The sequence below is a fragment of the Alligator mississippiensis genome, chromosome 5, assembly GCF_030867095.1.
Source record: "Alligator mississippiensis isolate rAllMis1 chromosome 5, rAllMis1, whole genome shotgun sequence".
NCBI lineage: Eukaryota > Metazoa > Chordata > Crocodylia > Alligatoridae > Alligator > Alligator mississippiensis.
Genome location: NC_081828.1, coordinates 216003723 through 216011162, shown reverse-complemented (window position 1 = coordinate 216011162; position 7440 = coordinate 216003723).

The following is a 7440-nucleotide window of genomic DNA, read 5'->3' as shown; positions in this document are numbered from 1 at the left end:
TGTCAGTTTTTATGAAGCTCCAAGGATATATATTACTGTTTGAAGCCCTTTTCTGTTTACCGGTATTAAATGCAATGAGATCATGATCATCGGTCTCCAAGCAACCGTCCTCTTTTTGTGTACTGATCAATTGATCATTCGCAGTCCTTCTGGGGTCCAAAATAGTTATCTTGCGCTCCATGCAAAATCTTTTGTGTTAGAAAATGATCATTAAAGCCTCTAACGATGTATTAGGACAGAGGCTGTCTCCCGCTGTGAGTATGAAGGTACAGCACAACACGGTTACTTTATACAAATAAAAAAGAAAAGGCAACAAGACTGGTATGTAGTTATGGATTTAGTTAGGGTAGGAGATGATAGAGAACTGCACTTTTGGACTGTCAGCCTCGTTGTAGTGAAGATTCACCATGGCAGCATCACTACAAGCAATAGCATATCCCAGTACTGCTCTGGAGGGACCATTTCCAAGTCGGAAAGACGGTCACACTTCCTGTTATATTTGTTCCTTGACTTCTCTTTGGAGGCTGCCAGTAAGGGTAATTTTTGGAGGGAAGTAGATTGACAACCACCTCCTAAAGTCTCCTGTAATATTGAACAGCCATTGAGAAACCATCAAGGCTTTTGAATGGGAACTCCACAGTCCAAAAGACTAAGGAGTGGATCCTGGTATCAGTTCCTTTATAATAATCCGGCCCTTTCGACCTAGGTCTCTGGCAGCATCATTCAAATTGGGCTGCACTGCTGGGTATCTTCAGCTGGATTCCCTCCTGGGGTATCCTTTGAAGTGTCTGTTAACTTGGCATGGCCATTTTCTTCAGGGCTGATCAGAGAAGAACCTATTTCCCTTGTTTTTTCTAGGCTTTCTATACTCTCACCCATAGCCAACAGATATCCATGTCTTGGACCCATGAGGGGACCCCTGTGGAGTGTAGGGCAGGATGAATTAGTACCATGGAAGGTATATATTAGCCTCAGCAGTTAGGACACTTGACTAAGGTGTGGGACACCCAGGTTTGAGTCATCTCCTGCTTCCCAGCAAATTGCCCTAGTCACCAAGCCATGGGTTGAGCAGATCCAAGAGCAACCGCCACCTGTCCTGCCGAAGCTGGCCCACCAGGCCACAAGGAGAAGAGCTATGCGTGGCCAGGGAGAGTGCAAATGGCATGGGGAGCTGAGCAGATGGCATCCCAGGTTTTTCCCCTGAGCTTCTGAAAGCATGATGGAAAGCTGCAATACCCACCCCTACTCTTGACCAGACACGCACACCAATAGCAGTGTTGACATGGACATCATCCAGTCCGTTTCATACATACTTGGCGCTTGCTCCACCTTATGCTGGACCAGCCAACCTTACATCCACAAATCCAGGCAACGTTACTCTGTTCTAGCCTTAAACCCTTTTGCTCTCTCTAAATCCTCCCAACTCAATAGTTTCGTCTCTCCACAGTGGGTGCATCTACACTGCAATTAGTGTGAAGCAATCGACTCCAGCATAGTTTGGGCCGGTGCTTATTTCTCTTGGGTGCAGCATTTACATCTGTGTGTGGGACCACAGCATGTTGAGCCAGGGTAGAGTAGTCCTGGGCTGGCAGGGGGCTGGAGGGTGAGCCCTGGGCTCTGGATGGTGGCATCGAGCAGCAGACAGGCTGGCTGGGGCATAAGGGTGCTAGTGTTCAGGGCTAGCTGGCAGGCAGACCCCAAATTGTAGCACCCTCATACCCCAGCCAGCGCCGGTCACCATTTACACATGCATTGCAGCAGTGTAAATTATTCTGCTGTGGGATAGTACTTGCCTCAGAAGTACTATCCTACGGCACAGTTAATTAATTTACTGTGCCTTAATACTGGTGCACAGGTAGATGGAGATGCTTTACTGTGGAGCTAATTAGTCAAACCCACAGTAAAGTGCATGCGTAGATGCACCCAGTATAATCTATGTATAGGACTAGAAGGATTACTATGTGGGATGAAAGCATAGGTTCTGCTAATCTGGTCACTTGACTTCATCAACATCCAGTCGCAACCAAACAAGGGTGAAAAGTAAGTAATTTCAATGCACGTGTTACCTTGTGCCATGAAGCATGTCCTAGTATATCCCAACACATTTTTAAGCCTCTGTAATCTAATGGGGAAGCACACTCCTCATTCAGAAAACTGCCCAATCGATCTAATTCCATTTTTCAGCAATAAGCTCCGAGCTAATTGTGCAACCAAGAATAAGAGCTATTGTTACTTTCATCCAAGACCCCCTACATCTATAATCCCTAATATAATCTTTCCTTAGGGGGTGGCAATAGGACACATCCACATTACGCACAATATCATGCTGATCTCCTGACATCAAAGCCTCCCTGGCTGTAAGCCGACAGAAGTTGATGGAGAGAGGAGAACGTAGGCCTTTGTCAACACAACGGGCCAGATCCTTGGCAGGTGTGAACTCACACAGCTATTTGAACCAGAGGAAGAATCTAGTCCCACGTCTGCAACACAGAGTCAGCTAGAGATAAGTGATAAAACAGTGAATAGAGCATTTCCAGGCCCGGTTCTCTTTCTCAGCACATCCTAGCCAGAGCAAACGGCATGAAGGTCAGCAGCGGAGCATGCACACACACAGCTGTGCACACAGGACGTGGCAAGTCGGTGTGAAATCTGGCTGTTTGGTCATCCTTTGCCATTTGCCCTTTTTGGGTGGTGGTGATGGTGGGGAGACAGCGCTAAGTTTGCAGACCGTCCTCAGGCAGCGATGGCTGAACGGGCCCATTGTTTGAGACCAGAACTTTCTCACCCCTTCCAATGGGCTGGGAAAGCTTTCACCGTATCTCCGTATCTCTGTAACCTTGTCTGTGAAAGAAGCTGTAGGTACAGGCAGTACCGAAGTGGCTTTGGGTGTATATTAACTGACAACGAAAACCCTGCGCAGAAGAGAATAGATCTGCTATGACTCGGAGCTAGAGGAAGTCGCATTTATCTCCAGTCGTAGCAGTGACTAGATCCGGAGCTATACGACGAGACTGAAGTCCCGACTCTCCCAATTATCGCAGTTATATAGTGATAACTGCACTTCTAGAGGAGCATTTGGATCTGCTATAGTACCATAACCATAATGGTTAACCATAGAAACAATCTGTGCATTCAGGCCTGCCCCCGTGGCAGCCTTGCTCTCTGCAGCCGGTTTTGCGGAGTTTTGTCGCCTTCAGCTTTAAAAGTCAGTTGCAACAGGGTTCAATCGCTTTCCCTGTACGATATTTAGCAAATCTTTTAAGGCATTCCCACTTAATCCACCCAAATTTAATCCCTTTACCCTAACGATAGGCTTTATAATTCTCCCAAGCATCCCACGCTCTCCTTGCAGCTGATTAAATTCACAGCTCCCCTCCCGTGCAAACTTTTTCTCTAAAAGAGAGGGGTTTTGATGGCAAAGGGAAGGGGAGATGTGATGCTTTTCATCAACAGCCCTTTATCTGGTTTGGCTTCAGGCCTGTTCACTGCAGGAGACTTCCTCCTCTCCAGGGGTCACCTATGAAGCTGCTGAGCTCATTTCATTGAGGTAGACAGGATCATCCAACATCATGCACAGACACATGGTTTGCATCTAAACCACCACTTCGGTGACTCACTGCTGAGCCCCGGAGGGGATCAGGCCTCACCCACTGTTCCCAATCCCCAGTGTAACCAGACTGGCCCCGGCAATCCCTTCACCTGAAAAGCAGAGCAAAGCCTGGCACAGGTAAAATTGAGCCCCAGCTCCTGTAAAGGGCCAGTTCTCCTTAAGGCAGCCAGCACAGACTGAATGAGAAGAGTGGTCATCCCTGTCTTTTTGTGTCCTGTATCGGGAACACTTCACAAGTCTTTACATTAGAAAGGAAACAAAGCAACAGCAACAAAAAATACCGATCAACCTTGCTAAACCACCCTCCCACCCCCAACACCTATTCCTCCTTTCCCAGCTTGAATGAGGAGATCCTTTGGAGCATCTGTGAGCTGTCCCCACACCTCTGCAAAGCAAATATAATTAAAAAGATTAGCTAAGCCAGTAGTTCACCACCTTTTCAAACACCAGGGCCCCTTTGTGAGATGCAAAGTCCCCCTTGGAAAATGCCAGCTTTTAGCTTTCACTTGTTTCTCCACTACAGAAAAAATACTAATGCAATTTTTCTGTTGCAAAGACCTCAGGAAACCCACGGCAGGTCAGAGTGCTTTTGACCATATGGACTCCTATTTGAAATCTTCGGGCTTATCTTGTGAATCAAGTGTAGGCGTTTGCACACTGAACAGTGCTCAGATTGCACGGCACACTGTGGGACCTTAAAAGATCCCGTGGCACCTGGGGTCTTTAAGGAGGGTGGTGGCAGATGACAGAAGAAGGAGCAATGGTCTGAAGTTGCAGCAAGGGAAGATGAGGGTAGATATCAGGAAAAAACTTTCTCACCAGGAGGGTAGTAAAGCACTGTAGTAGGTTCCCCAGAGAGGTTGTGGACTCTCCATCCTTGGAGGTTTTTAGGACCAGGCTAGACAAAGCCTTGCCTGGGATGATGCAGTTGGGGCTGGTCCTGCTTGGAGCAGGGGGTTGGACTAGATGTGACCTCCTGAGCTCCCTTCAACCCAATTTTTCTAGTATCCTCTGATCATTGAAGTATGCATTCAGCTCTGACCACTGCAGGAGCCGCAGCAGCGTGTGCATCTCGTGGCAATGAGTTGCTCCTGGTATGTGCTAACATGGGTTCACAAGCCTGCCTTATGGCTTGAAGGTGCTGCTTTCTATTGGGATACTAGAGGCACGGGAGATCCTGGGAACAGGAAAGCAGCCTCTAAGGTAGTGGTAGTGTTGGGGTGACGGTCCAGGAAAAAGGCCAGGTGTATAAATTGAAAAGTCATGTTCTTCTATGTTTCAGGCTTCTACTGCATCTCTCTTATCCATCTGCTACCCAGTAATATCTCACCTATCCCGCTTTTATGTACAGCTGGAGCTGTACACAAGCCTGCTTTCCATCTGGTTTTTAGCTCTGCGGTGTCTGCTTCTCCCTCAGAGACCCCACGCAAGGCCACAGTGGTAGCTGACAGCTTGTCTCTGTCCTTTGAACTGTGCAGCTGTCCCCATCAAAGTTATCATCCACAAAAAAATAAAAATAAAAATCCTGGCCTCTTTCAGGCAGTGGCATTCATTCCCTTGGAGGGGTGAAGAATTGGGATCTGTTATCCCAGATAACAGAGCCCCAGAAAATTGCACCGCATTGCTGAGCAGTTGAACTGCTGCATTTCAGTGCAGGTGCTTTGTTCCTACGAACGGTGGGTTCAGGTAGCAATACCCAAGCCCTTGGCTGTATCTCGCCATGTCTGGATCTGCAGATGACCGACGAGTGATTTGCCAGCCTGAAGTAGAGGAAAGGTGGCACTTCCCAGGTTGAGGCCTCCGGTAACAATAAAGAGTCCAAAGGGTTTCTAAGGCTGGAAGTTGTCTTAAATAGTTGAGAGCGGGGGAATCCCATCAGAGCAGAGAAAAGCAATCTGCAGGATGTATCCCCTTTCCTGGCAGACTCACCTCCATCATATGTGGAACCACAGTTTGAAAGTATTTTGGGCTCGCCACAAAATATGGGACTCATTGGACCTCAGGCCCAGTCTACAGTATGTCGACACAGTCAAATGAAGGTATACATGGCTTGTGAGCAGGTCCAAGCATGCACTGATGGCACTGAGGATGCTCCAGGCACCAGCTACATCCCCTACCCTCGTCGTTAATCTGAGGAACTCCCTGCCACAGGGTGTTGTGGAGGCCAATAGTGTAAGTGGCTTCAGGAAGGGATTAGATCAACTGATGGAGGATAAACCCACCATCTGGGTGGGTTTCAATCTCCAGAGTCAGCAAATTATGGTGAGTGGAAGGGGCTGATGGGGACTGGATCATTCTTCCCTGGTCCTGTTTCTTATACTCTTCCCTTAAAGCGTCCTCTGCATGCTACTGTTGGAGAAAAGATACTGGGCTGGTTGGACCTTTGGTCTGATTCAGTAAGCAGTTTGTATGCATACTTTCTGGGAGGGAGGGTGGAGGGCATGCTTTCATTGCACGGCTCCCTGGCTTGGTCGGAGGTGGCAGAGACTTGCCGTTGGAGGTAAGAGGGAAAGATCCAGGGCATGCTGGGTATGCACATCATGCTCAGCTCTGCTACAGCAGGGCATTCGGCCTAGAAATATTCTGAATATTCCCTTCCTCGCAGCGATGGAAAACTTGACATTTCTGTCCCAGCCTTGCCAGAGGAACTCTCCATTCAGCCCATGTTCTCACCAACTTTGGGGGTCCTTTGCCTCATGGAAAGGGGATACACAATGAGCTGTTGTCATTTGGATCTCCTCACCCCGCCCCATTAAATACCATCTTGATCCATCAGTCCATCTGTAGCCAGATGCATGGCTTTGAAGACCTCCCATTAAAAACCACAGACTCATACAGCCTTGCTGCATTTTCAGTGGGAGGTCCAGAAGAAATACGATCGGTTCTTTCAAACTGCCAAGAATTAGCCATGCTCACACCCTGAGGATTATGGAGGGGGACGTCATGGGAGGATGTGTTGCCATGAACGGGCCTTCTGCCCTGACTTGGTTTTTCTCTGCTTCTTCATCTGAGCACAGGGGCTTTGTGTAGCCTGTTCAAAGGCACCAGGGTATCAGCCATTATCCTTCCCATCTGTGCCGAGCGCATGGATGAGAGAGTGGGGAAGCCTGGGTGTGCGGAGGAGGATGACAAGCGGCTGGGAATTTTCCGACAATGCAAAGTTTCATTGGAAAGTACCAGTTGGTTCAGCTCGACCTGTCACATCCAAAGCAACTCAGGGACAGTGACGTCTTGCTGAATGCAAGGCTATTGCACTTCATAAATGGGGAACTTGAGGCTCTGAGAAATTCACACTCAGTTGATCCAGAGGTGCAGATCCCAGTGAGGTCATTTGAACATCTGGACCCAAGAGACTTGTCTGAGTTGCTCCGGGAACAGCTATCTGCTTCAAGTCCCCCAAAGTAAGACATCTGGAGCTTCTGGGTTTTGCAACCCACTGGGAGATGGGCAATACCTGAGCATCAGAGACCCTTAAAGCACCAGGCATCTAGCTGGGTTCAGTTCTGCTTGGTTCACATCTTGGAAATCCATGCATGCATCTAATTTTGTAATGCATCATCGTGCAGTGTTTAGGACCGTGTCACACCAAAGCAGCAACGAGCAGGAGGAGGATGCCACTGTCCTTTGCATTAACTGCCTACCAGGGACTTGAACAGGGAGGGAATAGAAATACACTTTTGCACCGAAGTCCACACCTGCACCTGATAGGAGGGATGAGGCCCACTATGTCCCTACCCCCGTGGCAGCCTTCCTACTGGAACGCCGTGGTCTGTAGCTTTGGGCAGATCCAGACAGCAGATTTCCAATCCCTTTTCAGCAGAGCCAGGAGA